The sequence below is a fragment of the Anolis sagrei genome, chromosome 1 (genome assembly GCF_037176765.1).
Source record: "Anolis sagrei isolate rAnoSag1 chromosome 1, rAnoSag1.mat, whole genome shotgun sequence".
Taxonomy (NCBI): domain Eukaryota; kingdom Metazoa; phylum Chordata; class Lepidosauria; order Squamata; family Dactyloidae; genus Anolis; species Anolis sagrei.
Genome location: NC_090021.1, coordinates 48,316,560 through 48,339,657, shown reverse-complemented (window position 1 = coordinate 48,339,657; position 23,098 = coordinate 48,316,560). Strand labels below are relative to the sequence as shown.

General features: G+C 42.3%; 1 protein-coding gene across 6 annotated transcripts in view; it reads left to right on the top strand.

Annotated features, from left to right (window-relative positions):
* Positions 1-23,098, top strand: part of SLC29A1 (solute carrier family 29 member 1 (Augustine blood group)) — a 114,791-nt gene that overhangs the window by 60,163 nt on the left and 31,530 nt on the right. For 3 of the 6 annotated variants that reach the window (XM_067464306.1, XM_067464310.1, XM_067464303.1), the window contains exon 2: positions 14,895-15,018. The exons of 2 other annotated variants lie outside the window; for them this stretch is intronic. The gene's annotated coding sequence lies outside the window, so the exon portion shown is untranslated. The remainder of the gene's footprint in view (positions 1-14,894; positions 15,019-23,098) is intronic. One more of the 6 variants, XM_060754056.2, reaches the window with a different exon arrangement.

Genomic DNA, 23,098 nt, shown 5'->3' with positions numbered 1-23,098 from the left:
AAGGATTATCTATGATTAACCAAGGTAACTCTGAAGAACTGTTCTTGGACTTAATCTTCTCATGAATAGCATGTTGCAAGTCATTAATGCATAATGTTTGGTGAGTTGTTTTTTACTCACATGATACAAATATCCTATGTAAGGAACTAATTGGTTTCTCTCTCTCTAACTACAAGGTTTAAAATACCATGCCTTTGTAAAGATCCTTTCTAGTAGGAAAAATAAACTCCGATTTCTGGCCCTTATTGAAAAGCTGACCGTATTTATGAATGAAAAAAAAATAAGGAGCAAACACATAATTCACTCTATAGTGTCTGAGTCTGTGCTGGCACAGCTGTGCCAGGAGATTTTATTCTTTTTCTTGCACTGTTAGTTTGCATGAATCTATTTGCATGAATCATTTTGCAATTGGGTAGCTTTCCCCAGGTTGCAGTCATAGGGCCAACCACCTATCAATCATCGTTAGAGCCTTTAGATCTGCCCATTTCCCCAGGTTTGGAGGGAAAAGGGGACTTTATTTCAGTCTCACAGTTTGGAGCCTTACAGCAGGACATGTGAGCTTTCTCTGTCCCTCCTGTAAAAAGCTTCACTTCTTACAGCTTTTGCTGGGGAAAAAGGAAAACCTCTACAGCTTTGCTGGGGATTAAAATTACAGTTCCATAGCCTTTGCTGGAGGAATACAGCCAGCTTTTGCTGGGGCAAAAGAAATAGTTCCTACAGCCTTCTTGGAAAAACTAAAGGACACCAACTTGGCAGATCTACAACAACCATTGCCTGGTAAGGGACCACTCGGGCTATCCATAACGCAGCATGGAGCCGGGAGTTGGGGCCTCATGCCAGCAGGGTAAAGAAAGATTGCCCAAGGAGGGGTCCGAAGGTTTCCCTAAAGAAGATAGGAACAGTTTATCAAGCAGTTGCCTGTCTCTTGTTGGCCGATCGAGAAAGCTACTAGTTTTTCAAGGTTATAAAGCATTTAATTTGTTTGTTCGAAGGGGTGGTTCAAGAAGCACACACGCATGCACACACACATACATACCTGGATATGTTTTAGGATATTTAAGAAGTAGCAGAATTTCTACAGTGTATTGTGGTTTTACATGGCATGTGACTGTGCTGTAATTTAAGGATGCAGTAAGAAGCACTTTTCCATACAGTAGACATACAAACATAAAAGTGGTTCCTGGGTGCCTCTGTTGCTTACTCTGCAGCAGAGCCTAGAGAGGTTCCTGAGTGACTACAGTTCTCAGAACGTCCCAGCCATCATGTTTGGAAAATTTTCCACAATCTGGGAAAGGTCACAGTCTTCAGACAATCTTCCTGTGTGCTCAGACGCATAAAGACTTTTCTTTGAGTTGGAAACTGTTTTCTGGTGTACTGAGAAGCAAAGGAAGTGGTTCTGTGAACTAGAAGCAAGTCAGCAACCTGGGTCAAAATTAAATTTCTTTCTCTACCCTTGAGACAATGCGGCCTTGTTTGCTTTTCTTCTTTGGCACAGCCAATAGCCATGGGAGCCTGAGACTGACCCTGAGAAAATGCCTTCAGCCTCCCCAGTTCAGCCTTACAACTTCCATTGTAAACTCATTCCTTGCTTTGAGGGTATGGGAATGTGAGAACACAGCACCAGTCTTTACAGTGGAATGAGATCTTAATGTTGTGAGGTCAAAGTAGAAAATAGCAAGAAAAAGTAAAGTTAAAGAAACCATTGTTGTGAATAGAAGTCACCAAAGGGATTATCAGACATGGTAGATGACATGATCATATTGGTCGCCCCAATCCCTGCAGAATACGAGCACTTTATCGAAATAGTGAAAAGCTGTTCACGGGTCCCTATACCGAAAAGTTGCAGAACACACTACCTTCAGGGCATTACTCCTGAAAGAGCTGCCTTGTTGGAAGACTATTACAGGCTCCACAACGAAGACCCATTTAGTGAGCAAACTCTTCAGGCAACGCAGAGCATTTTGTCTTCCATCTCTGAAGCCAAGAAAGAACAGTGGATAAAGCTGATAACAAAAGCTGACATGGGCAGGGGCAGCCAGAAGGTGTGGAGGCTGCTAAGACCATTGAGCAATGACCCCTCACAAACTAATACCCATGCCAACATAAAGGCAGATCAAATAGCACACCAACCTTTGAAGAATGGAAAACCCAAGCTTGCCACCAAAGTAAGAAGGAAACCAATAGTCAGACAACCAGATAATGAGAGCAACAACCTCCATTAACCTTTTACTGGACAATTGGACAAGGCTCTCAATAAACGTAAAAATGGCAAAGCAGCTGGCCTGGATGATCTACGGGTAGAACGAATTAAGAACGTTGGTCCAAAAGCAAGGTGCTGGCTGCTGGAGCTGATGAACAACTGCATTGCATCCTGTCAGATCCTCAAAATCTGGAGGAAAGCAAGAGTCATAGCCATCTTGAAACCAGGGAAAGACCCTAATGATCCAAAAAGCTATAGACCAATCTCCTTGTTGTGCCACCTTTACAAAGTTCTGGAGAGACTTATTTTGCATAGAATTATGGGGGGGAAATTGACCCATGTCTGATTCCACAGCAAGCTGGCTTCAGGAAGGGCAAAAGCTGCACATCACAAGTGTTGAACTTGACTCAGCACATAGAAGATGGCTTTGAAAGGCAGGAGATTACAGGAGCTGCTTTCAAAGACCTGTCAGCAGCTTATGTCACTGTAAATCATCGCCTTCTCCTGAGAAAAACTTACAATATCACAAAGGACTACCACCTCACCCACCTCATAGGAAACCTGCTACAAAACAGGTGCTTCTTTGTTGAGTACCAGGGCCAAAGAAGCAGATGGCGGAAACAGAAGAATGGCCTGCCTCAGGAGAGCGTGCTTGCTCCATCCATGTTCAACATTTACACAAATGACCAGCCACTGCCAGAAGGGACAGAGAGTTTCATCTATGCTGACGATCGTGCCATCACCCCTCACACAGGGAGCTTTGAGATGGTTGAACAGAAGCTCTCCGAAGCTCTAGGTGCTCTTACTGCCTATTACAGGGAAAACCAGCTGATTCCTAATCCATCTAAAACACAGACATGTGGTTTTCATCAGAAGAACAGACAAGCTTCTGTAGCTCTGAGGATTACCTGGGAAGGAATCCCACTGGAGCACTGCAGCACACCCAAATACCTGGGAGTTACCCTGGACCGTGCTCTGACCTACAAGAAGCACTGCCTGAATATCAAGCAGAAAGTGGGTCTAGAAACAATATCACACGAAAGCTGACTGGCACAACCTGGGGATCACAACCAGATACAGTGAAGACATCTGCCCTTGCGCTTTCCTAGTCTGCTCCATGCATGCCCAGTGTGGAACACATCTCACCACGCTAAAACAGTGGATGTGTCTCTTAATGAGACATGCCGCATTATCATTATATTGTCTATTGTCGAAATGTCAAATGACTTCAGTTCAGCTATTTGGATTGTCCAGGCTTGATTTACTCTTGGACCCATTTATTTGTTGTTTTGCTGGTTTTTAATATCCACAGAAATCTCTGTGGAGAGTAGTATTCTGGAGTCTAGTGTCCTGTATGTGTGCTTATCCTCCATGTTTATCGCATTTATCAAGTTTCAGATTTTCTTTATGTAAATCTGTTCCCTTCCAGTATTAGAAATCCAGGGTTTCAGCAAGAAAGAATGAGGAGTGTGGAAGAAGGGTGGCAAGTTCATGATATGTAGACAGAAATTCCCAGGGATTACTGACTAAGGGATGGAGACTGCAGAGAAAAAGGTGGAAAAAAATAAAGGATTTTAGAAAGTAGCAGAAGCTAGAAAGAAATAGGCATGGTGGATCAATAATGCAACCTGGGTGATGTAGAGAGGAAGCAGTGCTCCATGATCTGAGCATGTGGAACTGTGTTTGTGGCTCATTGCCACAACTACAGGATGAAGTCCTGCCCTGCTTGGACCTTTAGTGACAACTGATGAGAAGACATGAGCAAACACTTGTCAGCTGTGGAAAGATTTGTGTTTGTGTGTGTTTTGATATGTGGCTCTTAGAACTTCGAATGTGACTGTGCTGCTGGATTATGTAAAATATTACTATATAAATAAAACAGTGTGACTTGTTTGGATCACCACGTTTTCTTGGCATGATCCCTGTGCCTTTTAACAGTTGCATGTCAGAGAAGAAATACAGCAGGTATTTTCCCCTCACTAGTTAGAGAAAAAACTGCTGTTGAATTTCTACATGTTTATTTATTCTAGAAAAAGTGTAGGAGCCTGTCCGAAAAGAGAAAAAGATGGCAGTCCTTCTGCCGCCCTCTCTTTCCATTTGTTTGGCTGTTGGTGAAGTATGAGATAAAAAGTCAGTACACCTTGAATGGGTTCCTATACTCATTGTAGCTGAGAGAAGAAGCCAGACCAAGAACTCCTCTAACTAGCATGCTTGTTACTGATCTGATCCTTAATTAATGCCAGTGTGGGATAAGCAGGGGTTTGAAATGATAAAACACCTTTTTCAACAGTATGTAGAAAGATGTTTTTATTGTTGAAACCTTCACATGGTAGCGTAACGCGTTAAGCCGCTGGTGGCACAGTGGGTTAAATCACTGAGCTGCTGAACTTGCTGACCAAAAGATTGGTGGTTCGAAACAGGAGAGCAGGGTGAGCTCCTGCTGTTAGCCCCAGCTTGTGCCAACCTTGCAGTTTGAAAACATGCAAATGTGAGTAGATCAATAGGTACCGCTTTGGCAGGACGGTAACGGTGCTCCATGCAGTCATGTCAGCCACATGACCTTGGAGGCGTTTACAGACAATGCCTCTCTTTGGCTTAGAAATGGAGATGAGCACCATCCTCCAGAGTTGGACATGGCTAGGCTTAACGTCAAAGGGAAACCTTTACCTTCACGTTGTTTTATGGTGACCTTACGGTGAATTTGTGGCTTGATAGTGGGCTTCCATAGCAGAATGGGGACTCAAGCATATACATTGTGGGATATTGGTTACATCCTTTACATCACTCCACAAGGTACCAGTTCATGCATTTCCCTTGAGGAAACAAAGTACTGATTCAATATCAACTACTAAATCTGTGTATAACCAATGGAATATAAATTCTAGAACAGCAAGAAAGTATTCTTCTGCAAACTTTATCATTGCTACTCAAAGTGGGTGAGTAGCAATCTATGGTGCAGACATACACTCATCCTTGCTGCCTCCAAATGTGTTGATTCTGTACAAATGTTGTACACCCAAGGAGGCTGAGCAGTCCAGAAGAACTATTTCCTGCTTTCTTAGTTACTATACTTACATTGACCAATACACTCTAGAATTGCCATGCATAGAAGGTGTGCTGACAAGTCCACCCATTGAAAGCATTTATTTATTTACAGTATTTATATTCAGCCCTTCTCTCCCCACAGGGGACTCAAGGCGGATTACAATGTACATATACATTGCAAACATTCAATGCCATAAACACACAACATATATAGACAGACACACAGAGGCTATTTAACATTCCAGCTTTTTCATAAGGGTATTCTGGCCACCAGGGGAGCTGTTGCTTTACCGTCCATTTGTCACACTGATGAAGTACTTCCTCATTCTTCGCATGCTTGCTGGAGATTTTTATGGCATCGTAAATTATCCTCTTATAAGCAGTACCTAAATTTCCTACTTGACAAATGCAACTGTCTTTCAGACTGCAAAGGTCAACAGCAAACTACACAAATTGGTCGGAAGCTCACTCCGGCCCGGGCTAGCTTCGAACTCATGACCTTTTGGTCAGTAGTGATCTTAATGCAGCTGATTCCCAGTCAGGTGCGCCACAGTCCCAGTGCTTTTGCTGACAAGTCCACCCATTGGAAGCATTGGTTAGATCTGACTAATGCAGAGGCTAAAAGATGTTAAGGGAAAGCTATTTGCGTGAAATAATCTTGAGTGAGTTAAATTAAGCCTTTTAGGGTCATGTTTTCTTCTGGCAACTCAGCAGAAAAGATATTGCGCAAAACCTAATCTTATTGCTGTTTGCTTCGTCAGAAAGGGGCCCTTCTGGATTATCTACCCCAAGCAAACATTGCCTAGCAGGTGCTTGGGGCTGAGATACCTCTTCTACTTTGTCCTTTATCACTAAAATTGCTGGTACTTACTAGTTCAATGGATTCGCAGTTGATGAGCTCACCTGTGGTCTAGGTAGGTCTATTTTCACAAGGCCCGATAAGCAAGGGTTCTGGGTTGTTGTTGTTGTTGTTGTTTTTAAGGAGTTCTTTTACAAATTTCAGGGTTGTAAGTTTTCTATGTTTTACACAGGACTGGGGATAGGTTTTACTCTGTAGGAGAGTGACTGGCTTAAGAAATATCAGTATATGCTTAACTTCACAGAATGTGTCATTATGAGTGTAATTAATTTCTGCAGCTGTAATATTCTGTGCAGAATTTCCCCTCTGATGGATGATTGTATATATGTTTGAGGCTGGAGAGAAAAATTAAAAACAGCCCATTAGTCTTATAGATATTGGCGCCACCTCAGTTGGTCTGTTCCAAAAGGAGTTTGGCTTCATCTGTGATGGGGTCCTTTAGAGAATTATAAGGTGTAGAGTCCTAGCACAATTTGTGCCTTCAATGCTTGGGAAAATGCACCATCAGGATCTTTAATTTACTGCCATTAGCTGCCTTGAAAGCTTTAGTTTTCATTATAGGGAGATTAATTGATGATAAAACCAAATATAGAAAGGACAGTATGTGCAACTCTTGTTTATAAAGCAAGCATGGCAATCATTACCCTGGCAAATAGGCTTGGCTTTGCTCTCAAAAGGAACATAGTCATGGATGAACAACCAGGACAGTGAGTATAATTTATATATTTGTTTCGTGAAGTGCAACCATTGTGTATGGGAAGGGGAGGGGAAGGCAAGTCCTTTCTCCATTGACTGTACAATCTTATTCTGTTTTTGTGTTTCTACTTGCTGTTCCCATATGTCACTCAACTACTAGCATATGATGATTAAACCGTTATGTGTGGAAGATGAATATATTCACATATTTCACAGGAAAATGTGTTCCCAACATTGTTATTTTTATGCCTGTCCAAAAGTAGTAGAATATATGACATGTGCTGTTAATATCAGCCATAGTCCTGACATATGGAAGAAACAATAAAGAACACTGTTTCTGTCCATGCATAAAAGACATTTCCCTCACCATTCAGCTACTGCATCTTACCCCTCTCGAGCTCTGATTATTACCTGGGAAGGAATCCCATTGGAGCATTGCAGCACACCAAAATACCTGGGATTTACTCTGGACTGTGCTCTGACTTATAAGAAGCACTGCTTGAACATCAAACAAAAAGTGGGTGCTCGAAATAATATCATACAAAAACTGACTGGCACAACCAGACACAGTGAAGACATCTTCCCGTTTTCTAATCTGCTGCTGAGTATGCATACCCAATATGAAATACATCTCACCACGTTAAAACTGTGGATGTGGCTCTTAATGAGACATGCCGCATTATCACAGGATATCTACGCCCTACACCACTAGAGAAATTACACTGCTTAGCTGGTATCGCACCACCTGACATCTATTGGGAAGTAGCAGCTAACAATGAAAGGACCAAGACATTGACATATTCAACCCATCCCCTGTTTGGATATCAGCCATCATGCCAATGCCTTAAATAAAAAATAGCTTCCTAAGATCTACAGAGACACTCACAGGAACACCTCAGCAAGTAAGAGTCCAAAAGTGGCAGGCTAAAACCCAGAACCTCAATCAGTGGCTGAGGCCAGATGAGAAACCCCCTCCTGGGCACACAGAAGAGTGGACGACCTGGAAGGCGCTGAACAGACTGCACTCTAGCACTATGAGATTCAGAGCACATCTTAAGAAATGGGGCTACCAAGTGGAGTCCACAACATGCAAGTGTAGAGAAGAGCAAATCACAGACCACTTACTACAATGCAACCTGAACCCTGCCACATGCACAATGGAGGACTTTCTCACAGCGACACCAGAGACACTCCGAGTGGCCAGCTTCTGGTCAAAAGACATTTAGCATAATGCCAAGTTCTTTTTAAAAAACTTTGTTTGTGTTTTTAAATTCATTTTAACTGTACCCTCAACTTGCTTCTGACACACTAAAAAATAAACCCCTCTTATAAGCAGGTTTGTGGCAAAACTTCTGGACTAAATAATACCCTAGCCAGCATCTGGGAGTTTCATTCTAAATAGAAAGATATATTTTTCAAGCTTTGTACTTAGGGCAGACATTGTGACATCTGGTTTGAACCTTGGCACCCATTTTCTTTGTTTTTGTGAGGAATTAACCATCGGTGATAAAAGTGGACTGGAGAAGATTGTAAGTTTAGTTGAGAGCCTTGTGATCTTTGGCCTATAACAAAACGGAAAGATGTTAGGGATGTGGTACCTTGCATCTTCAGTCTCATTGCAAGGCAGGAGTTTAATTCTTAATTAATCCCACTCTGAGTGAAAGCCACGGGAAATAGCCTCTGCGTAGTAGGTGCTTCTCCAAACAGTGGCCCTGTATACAACTAAGACAGACAGACACTTTTTTGTCAGTTCAGTTATGGTGGCATGGAAATAGCTGGTATGGTTAGCATGAACTATTCCTTAAACTAATAGGTGTTGAGCCAAAGGGTAGCCCAGTGTTGTCCATAATAGAGATAAACATTGTCGAAGGCTTTCGTAGCCGGAATCACTGAGTTGTTGTAGGTTTTTTCCAGGCCATATGGCCATGTTTTCACTACCTCTGAAGATGCTTGCCATAGATGCAGGCGAAATATCAGGAGCGAATGCCTTTAGAACATGGCCATATAGCCCAAAAAAACTTATAACAACCCAGAGATAAACATAGTTCGTTGATGTTTCTAAATTTATAAATCCTGATGTCCCTTGAGCCAGGGTAGTCTTCACTGAGAGACTCCTGCACACAATTCTCATCAGTGATTTTTGTTTGGTAAGGCAATGAAAACTTATCCTGGGCAAATAAACAGCAACAGTGTCTGCGAGGAAGTAATACATAATCCAGGCCTGATTTATCTCAAACAGAAGAAAATCCTTAGAGAAGGGTCTAGTGGGAGAGGTCAGAAGGACATAGACACTTGAATATACAAGAATCCAGAGCCCTATCAGGCTCTTGTTGACAAGTAAAAAGTGTGGAGTTGTACCTTGTTTCTTTTTGCTTCTGCGAGGATTTTTTTTTTTTTTTGCTTTCTAAGCAAGCAGTAGGAGAGAATTTATGACAACCTTGGCTATAGTTAAACGTTCCTCTCTGTTGAGGTTTCAGTTTGGGGCTAAAAGAGCTTGTGATTCCAATAGAAGTATGTCTTTCTCTCCAGGTGACATTAAACTTTTAACATGTGTGTGCACGTGTGTGTCTCCCTTCTGCATGATTGGATTTCAATTCTAATACGACAGGAGCAAGTAAATTGAGATGGAACTGTTGCTCCAAGTGTTCCTCGTTGTGGAGAAGCTGGGCCTTATGGGAGGTACAATTCAGTCACATCTTGAGGGGTACACTTTGCCCAGCAGTACAGTAGAGGGAACCTCCAGGTAAAAATCTGAGGATACTTGGAAGGAAACTGATCTGGGATTTACCCATCTGAAAGTCAGAGATTCCTCCCAGTCTAAATGAAGAGTGAGCAACTAGATGTTCAGCTGTAACTCCGATAATTTTACACCATTGGCTATGCTGGTTAAGTCTGATGGTTGATGCAACCCAGAAAGATCTGGAGTGCCACAATTGCCAACCCCTTATGAAAGAACTAGGAGAACTATAGCAATCAACCCTTTGATCTGAGCAACACATTAATAGTTTCTGGTCACTTCATCCCCTGTTTGAATATCAGCCAGCAAATCAATGCTTTGAATCAAGGAATAGTTTTCCAAGATCTACAGAGATACCCGCAGGAACACTTCAGCAAGCAAGAGTCCAAAAGTGGCAGGCTAAAACCCGGAACCTCAAACCATGGTTGATACTGGGCACATCAAAGACTGGGCGACTTGGAAGGCGCGGATCAGACGCAGGCGCTGATGAGATGCAGAGCCAACCTTAAGAAATAGGGTCACAAAATGGAGTTCACGATATGGAGAAGAACAAACCACGTACTATAATGCAGTCTGAGCCCTGCCACATGCACAATGGAGGACCTTCTCACAGCAACACCAAAGGCACTCCCAAGTGGCCAGCTACTGGTTAAATGACATTTAGTATAATGCCGAGTTTTTTAAACTTTGTGTTTTTTAAATACAGTCCAACTGTACCCTTAGTTTGCTTCTGATAAGATAAAAAAAACACCTTAGTGGGAAACACAGGATAGCAGTCTTAGTGTCAAATCTAACAAAGGTTGGTTGGATTGCCCACTGGAATAAATTCTTTCAGTTAATCTCTTGTCCAGTGCTTCCATCATGTCTATCCCAAGGGCACACTTTCTTGTTTTACTTGGAGACATCAAAGGAGACAGCTGTGCCAAATACTTAGTGAAGTAAAGAATTTATCAGCTTAAAAACAGGGGAGAGGAAGGAAAAGAGAAAGAGGCAGGAAAGACCTGCAATTTCCAGGGCATTTTGGCAACCTTTGAAGACAAAGCAAAACACTGATTCTTGCTTTTGCAAAAAAACGTTCTGGATAATAATGAATTCAGCAAAATATAGCAGCAACTACAAAAATGCTTAAATAGTTATCATAGGAAAGAAATAATAATAATAATAATAATAATAATAATACTTTATTTATATTCCGCCCTAGCTCCCCAGAGCAGATTTAAGCATGCCAGTTCTTGAGAAGGAAAAGCCGCCACAAAATCTATAGTTGGGCAGTGATTTTATTAATTGCTCCCTCAGCGTTTTGTCCCTGGAGTTTCTCTCCCCCCCCCCCCCCCCCCCCGGTACGTAGGCTTGTTTATCATCCCGTCTCTCCATGAATTCTCCCTACAATTAGTTTTACCCTCTTATCGCACCCGGAGTTTTTAAATCATTCGGCCCGCTCTGTTACTATGTTTTGGTTTTATGTGTATTGTTTATATGCTTTGATTTTTTCCCTATATTATCATGTTGCTTATTTTATTGTAATTTTCTATATTTTGTAGTGTAATTTGTTGTTCGGGCTTGGCCCCATGTAAGCCGCTCCGAGGCCCCATTGGGGGAGATGGTGGCGGGGTATAAATAAAGATTATTATTATTATTATTATTATTATTATTTTAAATGCCAGAAAAGTGTGCATACCTTCAAATGCTTGCGGATTTTATCAAGTTAAGTGGTACAAAATATACCTTCCCTCCCCCTTTTTTTGTTCTGTTTGTCCAGAATCGATGAAGAGTTCTCTAGAATTTAAAATCTTGACACTTTTCTGTCATTTTATTTGGTGATGAGTAAAAGAAATTAATAAGTTAACATTTAATATTTAACTTGAGTTGTTTTACATAAGTGGAGCCAATTCTTTTGTATTTCAGCCTAAATTATCTTTAGAAAGCTAAATAAAAACTCTCAAGTACTTGTCCAACTTCAAAGTGGTGCCAAGCCTAGCAGCGGCCCTCTTTTCTGACAAAGATGTTGTCCAAATGTGGATTATTCTTGGTGATAATAACCTACTCTGATTTCAGATTAGAAGAGGTTATTGCAGGGCTTGATATGGATCTAGAAGCATTTGCCTTCTCTTTATCAGTATATTATTTTATGGTTAAGCTTGATCAACACAACAATTATAAGCGTGCTATTCCAGATGTAAGCCTGATTATTTTTAGGCCAGTTTATTCAGGTGAGTATGAGTAGCATCCTCTGCATTAGGGCAATTTGGCTTGAGAGATAAACAGTAACAAATGTTAAGCAAGAACACCTGAAGCCTCTTTAAACTCAATTATTCCATTGTTGTATTGTTGAAGGCTTTCATGGCCGGAATCACTGGGTTGCTGTAGGTTTTCAGGCTCTATGGCCATGTTCCATTATTGTTCGTTCTGATTAGTAGCAGTCTCTGATTTTTAGGAAGGATTCTTTCCTAGCCATACTTGGAGTCTCTAGTATTCATTGGTGCTTTCCTTCTCCGGTACGAGCCAAGCTTGACCATGCTTAGCCTCTGAAATCAGACAAAATTAGGCAGGTTTCATTTCCTATGTTCAGAATACTTTGTAGTTTTTTGAGACTATGTAGAAGCTACAATGAAATACTGAGTTTTCAGATGTAGTGAGCAGCCCAAGTGGATTATGGATTGTGGCATTTATGATGGAATGTGCTATAATTGGTTCAATGTGTTTTTCACATTTCACTCCTTTTATTTCTTCCATATAGAGCAGTGGTTCTCAACCTGTGGGTCCCCAGATGTTTTGGCCTTCAACTGCCAGAAATCCTAACAGCTGGTGAACTGGCTTGGATTTCTGGGTGTTGAAGGCCAAAACACCTGGGGACCCACAGGTCGAGAACCACTGATATAGAGCTTTATTGATCATAATCAGTACTTTGACCTGGACCTAGGCTTAAGTTGGTCCCAATTTGACCACATGGTTCACAAGTATTTTTTTTGTGTGTGTGATCCTGTATTTGTTTGATAGTGGACAGCTACAGTTGCTTTATTCATAACTGCAATTTGTAGTTGTTGCACATTGATATGCATGGTACAATAATAAACCTGTTTACTCCCCACCAGAGTGATGCATGTGTGTATGCCCCTTCAGGTTGCTTGTTGACTTATTGTGAACCCATGAATTTCATAGGGTTTTCATAGGCAAAAATACTCAGAGATTGTTTCGCCAGCTCCTTCTTCAGAACAACAGCCCACAACATCTGGTATTCATTGGCTGACCTTACTTAGCTTCCAAATCAGAAAGGATTGGATGCATTTATGGTATTTAAGCCCTTACCAGAGTGATGAGACATCCTGAAACTGAGAGCTTCCAAGTAGTGGAAGTGTGTGATATTAGATGCCAAAACTGATAGTGTTGTTTAGTCAAATAAGTTCTTTAGGCTATTAATGTAGCAGTTTTTAAAGGGAGAGGTACTAAGAACTGGGCACCAATCTGAGCATCTTAAATAATAATAATAATAATAATAATAATAATAATAATAATAACTTTATTTCTAAACCCACCACCATCTCCCCAATGGGGACTCGGAGCGGCTTACATGGGGCCAAGCCCAGACAACATAATACAGCAATAAAATCAAAACATATACAACAGACAACAACAACATTATCAAAATGACATTAAAAATAATAAAATAATAATATTAATAATAATATTAATAATAATAATAATAACATAACATAAAATAAAAATTCCAAGAGACACAATTATGATAGAGATGACAATAAGATAAAGTGGCTACTTAATTGCTACCTACTAAGGTATAGATTTTGACAAAGGGGAGAAAACAGATCCAGTGTTATTTGACACACTTGGTAGAACTTGCTTGGATGAGAATGTACCGTATTTATTTATGTATTTATATTTATAATTTCAGCTATATTTCATTTGGATGTTAATTTCTCTTTTGTCATTAGTTTATGGTCATTTCTGTATTATTTTGTTTTATTTTTGAAATGTTTGTATTTTGTATAGGGCATTGAATGTTTGCTTTTCCTGTGTGTAAACCACCCTGAGTCCCCGTGGGGAGAGAGGATGGTCTATAAATAAAGTATTGTCCAAGGCTTTCATGGCCAGAATCACTGGGTTGTTGTGAGTATTCCGGGCTGTATGGCCATGTTCCAGAAGCATTCTCTCTTGACATTTCGCCTGCATCTATGGCAGGCATCCTCAGAAGTTGGGAGGTCTGTTGGAAACTAGGAAAATGGGGTTTATATATCTTTGGAAAGTCCAGGATGGGAAAAAGCACTCTTGTCTGTTTGAGGTAGGTGTGAATGTTTCAATTGGCGACTTTGATTAGCATTTTATAGCCTGGAAGTTTCAAGATCTGGCTTCTTACTGCCTAGAGGAATCCTTTGTTGGGAGGTGATTAGCTGTCCCTGATTGTTTCTTGTCTGGAATTCTCCTGTTTTTTGAGTGTTGTTCTTTATTTACTGTTATGATTTTAGAGGGTTTTTTAAATACTGGTAGCCAGATTTTGTTCATTTTCATGATTTCTTCCTTTCTGTTGAGAACACAGAAATGCTGGACCACTCTAATAACTACCATGTCAGACTACACAGAGAAGCCATTGAAATCCACAAGCATGTGGACAATTTCAACAGAATCAAGGTGGCCAATTGTAACATTCACACCTACTTTCTTTGTCCTACCCTGGACTTTCCACAGATACGGTATATAACCCCAACATTCCTAGTTTCCAACAGACCTCACAACCTCTGAGGATGCCTGCCATAAATGCAAGCGAAACGTCAGGAGAGAATGCTTCTGAAACATGGCCATACAGCCCAGAAAACTCACATCAACTCTATAAATAAAAAAGTATTATTATTATCATCATTATTATTATGCTACCTTTCTCCCAGAGTAGGACCCAAATCAGTTCACAAAAGGAATCAATTAAAAAACAACCTCTGAGTATACCTGCCATAGATGCGGGAAATACATCAGGAGAAAATGCTTCTGGAACATTGCCAAACAGCCTGCAAAACTCACAGCAATCCAATTAAAAGAAATTATAAACAATTTGTAAAATGTGCCACTTACTTCTTCCTGCCTATTCTTCCCAGGGGATGTTAATGGAGCTTAATCAGTGTTTTCCTACATCACACTCTTAATAAGATGATCGACAAATGCCTTGGCTTCCTTCCTCCATTACACAATGAGAGAAAAATATATATTATGTCTTTCATTAATGCAGTTCTACTAGAACATTTCAGTCAAAGTTCCTTGTATCACTCTCATTTAATTTAAATCAGGGTGATCTTGGAAATGGTTGGAGTGCCTTGAGAGGTGGTTTTTGACAGAAAATCCTTTTTCTCCTCAAGGTTTCTGCAGCTATCTCTAAGGATCATGCCTGGTTTCAGTGTACCAATCTCCATCCTCTTGAATTAGGATATTTTTCTGAGATCAAGATTGAAAAATTCCAGCAGCTTTCACACCATACATACAGTGAGTATTTATTGCTATGTGTCCTCAAAAATTACTGTGGAAATCCGTACTGAATCAGAACAACTGCTTGTTTTATTTGGTAAAGTATCTAAAATATTTTCTTCTTTGAAGTGTTTCTGGGCTCAGATTTTTGAAAAGGATAAGATATGCCCCTCATTTTCAATGTGTTTTTGGGCTGTTATCTTGCAGTGTTTTGGATACCATCTCCTGATAAAACTTATAATTTTGTCTCTTACGTTTCCTTTTTGCTTGTGGTTTTGGAGCTAAAAGTTCTGAACACAGTCTTTGTTGGCGAGGCTCTGCTCCAATTTTGTAAAGAGAGTTCCAAGGCATGCCATTAAAGAGGCTATTGGGTCTTGCCTGTGTAGCATTATTGGATCTCTCTGGCCAAAATTGGATGGTTGGATTGCATGGGTGGACCCACTCAGACTCTCTCTCTCTCTCTCTGAAGCATCTGCTCTGAATTTCTAGATCTTCTAAACACAATTAAGGAAAATATGTGATGAAAGATACCAGAGAAAATTATTTAGAAGGGACAGATTGATTTATAAGAAACAGTGAGAGAAAACAAAGCACTAGAACTAAAGATCAGTTTACATATTATAGAGGGGCTTTAGGATAAAAAAAGTGTGGTTTAGCAGTTTGAACTGTAACTCCCATCTTCCCTCATGCTGTGCTGACTAAGAATTATGGGACTTGCAACTAGCACACACTGAGCTTCTTAGTTGTCCACCTATGATCCAGACAGTACATCTCAACATTAGAAAATGTTGACCATTTCCACTACCTTGGCGGCCACCTCTCCACAAAAGTAAGCATTGACACTGAAATGCAACACCACCTGAGCTCTGCGAGTGCAGCATTTTTCCGAATGAAGCAGATAGTGTTTGAGGATTGGGACATCCGTAGGGAGACCAAGGTGCTTGTCTATAATGCTATTGTCCTCTCAACCCTGCTATATGCCTGCAAAACGTGGACTGTCTACAGATGTCATACTCAACCCCTGGAACAATTTCCATCAGTGTTACCTCCAAAAAATCCTGGAAATCCTGGAAATCTCTTGGGAAGATAGGCAGACAAATGTCAGCATCCATAGGGAGACCAAGGTACTTGTCTATAACACTATTGTCCTCTCAACCCTGCTATACGCCTGCAAAACGTGGGCTGTCTACAGATGTCACACTTAACTCCTGGAACTATTCCATCAGTGTTGCCTCTGAAAAATCCTGCAAATCTCTTGGGAAGACAGGCAGACAAATGTCAGCATGCTGGAAGAAGCAAAGACCACCAGCCATCAACTCTGCTGGACTGGCCACATTGTCCGAATGCCTGATCACTGTCTCCCAAGCAGTTACTATACTCCCAACTCAAAATCGGGACACGTAATGTTGGTGGACAGGAAAAGAGATTTAAAGATGGGCTTAAAGCAAGGCTTAAAAACTATGGCATAGACACCAAGAACTGGTAAGCCCTGGCCCTCGAGCGCTCTAGCTGGAGGTCAGCCGTGACCAGGAGCGTTGCAGAATTCGAAGAGGCACGAATGGAAGGCAAAAGGGAGAAATGTGCCAAGAGGAAGGCGCGTCAAGCCAACCCTGACCGCCTTCCACCTGGAAACTGATGTCCTCACTGTGGGACAACATGTGGGTCAAGAATAGGGCTCCACAGCCACCTATGGAGCCAAGACACTACACTAGGAGGACCATCATCCTCAGGCTACCAGGAATTGCCTAAGTAAGTTGCAGAAATAAGTACACGTCTGCTGTATTGAAGATACTGTGGGATGACAAAATAAAGACAGCAATCCTGGCAGCTATTTCTGGAAACATTTTTCAATTTTGTACTTACAGGATGTGTCATAGATTTGTTGAAATTGGGAAAAGTAGGAGAGATAATTTTTTCCTTAAGAGTTATGTAATAAAGATATCAACAAAGCTCTGTTTCACAGAATAGATGACTAAAAATTAGATCCTTCAGACAAGAGCCTTGACTGAAGGATTGGGTTCAGATTCAAGCCTAGCACTGTTTGGAAAGGAAATAGTCACAACATTTATGACCCAAGTTTCCATCCTGGTCACTCTTAACCACATTTTAAAATTACAACTTCTAAAGAAAGCTGTGTTATTTTCTTTGGAAAAAAGACAAGGAACAAAAACAAGGAACTGTGGATTAAACATCCATCTCTACAGTAAACAAGGAGTACTCATTCAGGACAAGATGAGAAAAAGATGTGGTTGTTAATTTACCAACACCTACCCTTCATGTTTTTATTGCCCATCTGTTTCTGTTTATACTTCCTCTCCCATTTCACTTTATTCTTAGTTCTTCGGTTTATCACATTCTAGTTTTATATAATATTTTATCGAAACTTGTGTTTTCATATCCAGGATGAGACAAAGCTTGAGTTTTCTTTATGTTTATGTGGGTTTTTTAAAAACTTGAATGATGAAAAAAAAAAAAACAGAATTAACAGGTTTACCCATCCAGACCCTGGGATTTAGATGCTGTATTCTTCGCATTCTAGGTTTCAGTCCGTTTGTGTATTCAGCCATAGTAGTGCTGAATTAATGCAGTTTCTCTCCCCCCCCCCCCCCCCCCGCTCCTCATTTTTAGAATCTAATTAGCAAAATGAAAATGTTTGGAAGTCATTTCCATGTGTGTTAGTGCTTCTTCTTCATGGTCTCCGTGAAATTACACATATGGTAGTTTCTGCACCTGTGCAGCAAGCTAGGAATCCTCTAGAAAGCTTCTATGATCTTGTGTCCGTAGCTCAACCCACTCTCCCCAGGTGGTATATAGCCAATGAGAGGAGCTGTAGCCTCAGTTCCTTTCATCTGTCACTACCACGGCAGTGTTAGCAATCTCTCTGTTTAGATTAGCTACTTTGACTTAGGATTTCTTTGACCATGGTTTTTGGCTTAACCCTTCAAGTTTGACTCTTCCATGTTGACCCTGGACTCCTTTCAACTACTTCTATTACTACTTTCCTACCTTAACCCAGACTGTTTGTGACCATTCTAACTTTACTCATTCAAGCCAGTATGTCTACTGCTCTGTTTAAGAAATGTGTATCCTGTGGGGGGGGGGGGTGACCTGAGACAGGTGGACACTGTGTGCCTCCTGTGCCTGGTGGGACCCCATTCGGTATAGGCTTGCTCCATTTGTCTGGCTTTCACATTGCAAGCCCAGAAAAACCATAAGGTGCAGCTAACCGCACACCTATATGGGAAAGCCCTCTTCCCCTGTGCCTGTTAACACGCAGGTAGTGTAGCCGCTGCCAGCTCCATCAGCGAGCCTCTTAGGGCTCCTTTTACAGCCAGGCACCAAACTGGCTGTAGAACAGACACCCAAGAGGAAATGGGTCTGGGCCTCCTCAGCCAATAATGTCTCTGAATGGCACAAACATGGCAAAAAGTTAAAAAACAGAAGGCTGCTCCCACTTTGGTGGCCTCATTGACACCTCCCTCGCCTAGCAGAGCATTGACTCTTCAGCAACAGTTTGCTTCCAATTGTGCCAGTCACAAACGCACAGGGACAGGTGTGGCCTTCAGGTGCACGTCTGCTCCCCTTCCTGGAGACAGCCCACCCACTGCTGGTACCGGAGCATGCTATGCCTGCCACACCCTCTAGCTGTGGCAGAGCTTGAAAGACCAACTAACGAGCCCATTGTGAGCTTGATGCTGGCTCCCATGGCACCCATCGCGGAGACCCCAGGCTGACGGTTTCGCCGCTCAACCTCTCGGCATTCCCCCATGTCTAGGGCGGGCTACCACCCCGATTCTAGGGACCAGTCTCCAGACACGTGATTATGGTCCACGATCCTGGAGGCCCCCTCCCCCAGGCCTCCTCATGGCCAATACCGCTCCCTTTACTATTACAGCGTAAGGGAATATGGAAGGCCTTACCTTGAAATCGAGCACCAGGAGTATATCCACTGCTCCTGCTATTTTGGCCCTATGGACATCCAAGCGATCTGTTGCTTGAATGTTCGAAGGAACCAACCTGAGCTGTGTTCTTGCGAACTGTCGTTTATACTATAAATTCTCCGCAAAATACTTGGTTACAGTGTTGAGTCACTCACAAATACAGGATGGGATACTTTGATTTGTTATGGAAAAGGGACCTGAACTCTGGGGTTGCGTGTTGTGGTTTAATGTTGCCTTTTTTGTGCCGATAGTTAAATTACTCCAGTTTGTTATGTTGAGATTTGGAATACCTCCTCTCCTCCATTCACTTCCAGCTGTTATCGCTACCTCATTACTTATCAGCAAAAGACAGCTTTCTTCTGAAAGAACTGGTGTACATGTGGCGAAAACATCTAGGAAAACCTTGTGCACGATGACTTTTCAGCATGGGCTCCAAGTGTGTGCCTGTGGAACTGTATCACATGTGTGGCTGATTATTTAATTTTAAAATTCTGCTTTCTTTGGTGAAGTCTGTTTCCAAATTAGGCTATTAGTGTACAATTGTCCTGCATTATTCAAAAATTTGGCTAGGTATCAAGTCTCTGCCATTTCCCACCACAATCTTCTTCCCTGCAGTATTAATTCTGTACTTCACTACTGCAGAAAAATCAATTCGGTCAATCAATCAGTCAGGGGCGGGGGGGGGGGGGGGGGGGAACGGGAAAAAATAATTATACAGTAGTTTTTGATTAGTAGTTCTAGGAGCTATCGATTTGGAAAAGCTCTATTCATAACGTCTTTGGCATCAACATTGCAAAAAAGATGATTAGGGGTGAAATAAAACATTTTGGAAAGATTGCTAGCATTTCCTATGATCAGATGAACACATTTAGGACTTTGAAAACTTAATTTGTGCCTACATCTGAAAAACAACCCTGATTTTCCCCCAAGCTTTGTCTCTCATGTTAAGATTTTATCCGCCTTGAAAAAAGAAGCTAGGCTGGTTGTAAGTTTACTGCAGCCATTCTTATTTATTATCTTTTATGGCAAAATCAAGCTGCACCCATTCTTGTTTAGTCCAAGAGGTAGCAGCCTGTCTTGCTCCTGCGCCATCACCATCTGGAAAATCCAGTATTTTCTCATTTTAGCCATAATGTCAAGCCACCCACCAGATGTGGCACCAGGCACTGCTCTGACCGCAGACATTTGAATCAATTCTCCAACCTCCTGTGATTCGGACATAGGTCTGACCTCCCCTATTTCACAGAAGGCAAATAAGCACAGTCTTGCTTCCTTCAAATAGATGGCTCTCAGTACAGGATAAGGCTCAGCAGCCAGAGACACCGTCTTCTTTGTACACTCAGGTATTTGTAATGATTGCTTCCTTCAAGGTGTTCATTTTTTCTGGCAAAAATGGTTTTGGGTGACTTAGTAAAGGAAGAAACTTTCACAAAATTCTGTCTGCGCCTCACAGCTGTAGTTATCTTTTTCATTTCTTCTAGTTTGAATTTTCTTGCTTCAGTACAAGAAAGGTCTACTAACCCATGATGTCCATTTGGAATATATTTTGTAAGGGAAAATTGGAGTGTGTTTTGGGAAGAGGGAGGGAGTGGAAAAGAAGTATTTTTAGCATTTGTGCAGTGTTAGACATGGAATATTACACGTACAAGTTGGCTGGGTCTTGATGACAGGTTGTTTTTCTCCATTTTGGAATATCAGGTGGGAACAATGTTTGTGAAAGAATGTGGAATGAGAGCAGGAGTTATGATTCTGTCAGGAGGGATGTGCCAAATATATGAAACTGTTTAGAAGTAGGCAGAACAAATCAGAAAAAACAGGAGGTGGCACATTATGCTATAAAGTTCATTAGATACTGCATGATCCTTCATAGGTACAGCAAGTGGTAATCTCAATTTGTAAAGGTAAAGGTTTTCTCCTGACATTAAGTCTAATCGTGTCCGACTCTGGGGGTTGGTGCTCATCTCCATTTCTAAGCCAAAGAGTCATTGTTGTTTGCACAAGGATTAAATAAAAAGTAATGCCTCCACCTTCATAACTCCTCAACAGATGGCAGTACTGGTATGTGGCAGGTACTGGCTTGTTTAGTAGACTCTCCTCTACAGTTCCATTTTGGCGGGAAGCCTTAGCATTGAACTGTTGTGTTGTAAAATGCAAAGTATGGAACCCTGCGCAGATGGTCAGTCAATGTGACTTAAGCAATGTGCAGTCGTTGAATTCTTGACAGCAGAAGGTGTCACCTCAATATCTTTAAGCTTACTCGCCCAACGTCGCACAGTACTCAAATCAACACAATCACCATAAACAGCTTGCATTCTCTGATGAATCTCCTTTGGGGTGACACCTTCTGCTGTCAAGAATTCAATGACTGCACATTGCTTAAGTTGCATTGATCAACTGTCTGCGCAGGGTTCTATACTTTGCACTTTAACAACACAACTGTTCAATGTTAAGGCTTCCCACCAAAACGGAACTGTACAGGACAGTCTACTGAACAAGCCAGTTTTTTCTTCGTGTCTTCCGTGAAATGCACACCTATGGGTTCTCCTGTGCGCATGCGCAGCAATCCGGAACTTCTAGAATTTTTAATGAATTTTTAAATGATTATTTAAAGAATAAAGATAGGCTCCGCCCACTCTCCGCCCCCCCGGTATATCAGCCCCCGCGGGCGTCCCAGAGGTAGTTCCTTTTTCCGCGCCAAACAGGCAGCATCGTCAGGACTTCTCCTTTCTTTTTGGACTCTATTGGCTTCTTGACCAGGACTCTCCCTCGACTACCAGACCTCTCCTTCCCCTGACCACGGACCGGCTGACGACCATTCTAAATCAGGCTAGATGTCTTCCCTCTGTTTTAAATTGTTCCTCCTGCGGGGCCAACCTCCCCGAGGCAGACAAACATTCTAAATGCCTCCTCTGTCTGGGAGAGACCCACAATCTCCAGACTTGCGAGATTTGCCTTAGCTTCACATCCAGAGCTCGCGAAGGCAGAGATGCCAGATTAAAAGCTCTTTTGTATGAGCGGGCCCTGGCCCCGCAAGCTCCTCCCGCTCCCTCCCAATCCTCCCCTGTTCAAATTACCTCCCAGCCTCCCTCCCCACGCGTTGGGGATAGGCGGGATAGAGAGCAAGCGGACTCTCCCACTGTGGAGCCGCAGAAAAAGAAATCCAAAACAGCTAAACAGACCACGAGGTCTTCAAAAACAAAAGAGAAATCAAACAAACAAAAAAAGGGACGGCAACTCACTGGCACACAGCCCTTGAGTCCCCCTGTATTGCAGTCTGTGCCTTTTCTCCCCGGTTCCACGTTGCAGCTCCAGGAACCGCTCCCCTCCCTCCTCCACATGGAAGACCCCTCCCATCTCCCTCCTCTCGAGCTCTTAGCTCCGCACATGGAGCTGGAACCGCAGCCTCCTCCAGACGCCTCCCTCTCCCCCCCGCCTCTCCCGCCCTCTCAAAACTCACCTCCTCCTTCGCTCAGCCCTCCCCAATCCCCGGAACCGGAGGAGTCACCATCCCCGGCTCGGCCCAGCGCCTCAGCGCACTCCAGCGGACGCCGCCGCCGCTCTCCATCCCCGGTTCCACGCCAACCCACAACTCCTTCTCTTCCCCCTCCCAAAAGGACGCGCACAGTGCTTCCTTCTCACCAGCAGCCTTATGGATACCAGGAATACCCTTACCATATGTACCCTCCCCCTCCTCCCTTCCCGGTTTATCCCTTCTACTACCCCCCCCCCCTGATTCATTCAAGGGGATGCATCCACCTCATTACTCTGATCCAAACTTTCCCCAACCCCCCCGTGAACCTCCTTCCGCTACACTCTCTCGTCCCCCAGACCCCCAGGGAGACATGGATCCCCAGGGTTTTAATATAGAACCCACTATGCCCCATCAAATAGAAACAGATACAATCGATTTAGAGGCCACGAATGACACACCAGTCATTCAGGACCCCCAACCAGACCCTGACCCGTCCCCTCAACATTTGGAAGATTTTAAAAAATTCTCAGCTCTGTTAATAAGGCTTGCCAAAGCCTTAAACCTTACCACTCCTGAACCTTCAGATACTGTATCAGATCCATGCTTTACATCTACTGAACAACAAACGCCTACATCTACTGTGTTACCCACACTTCCATTTCTCTTGAAAATTCTAAAAAATACA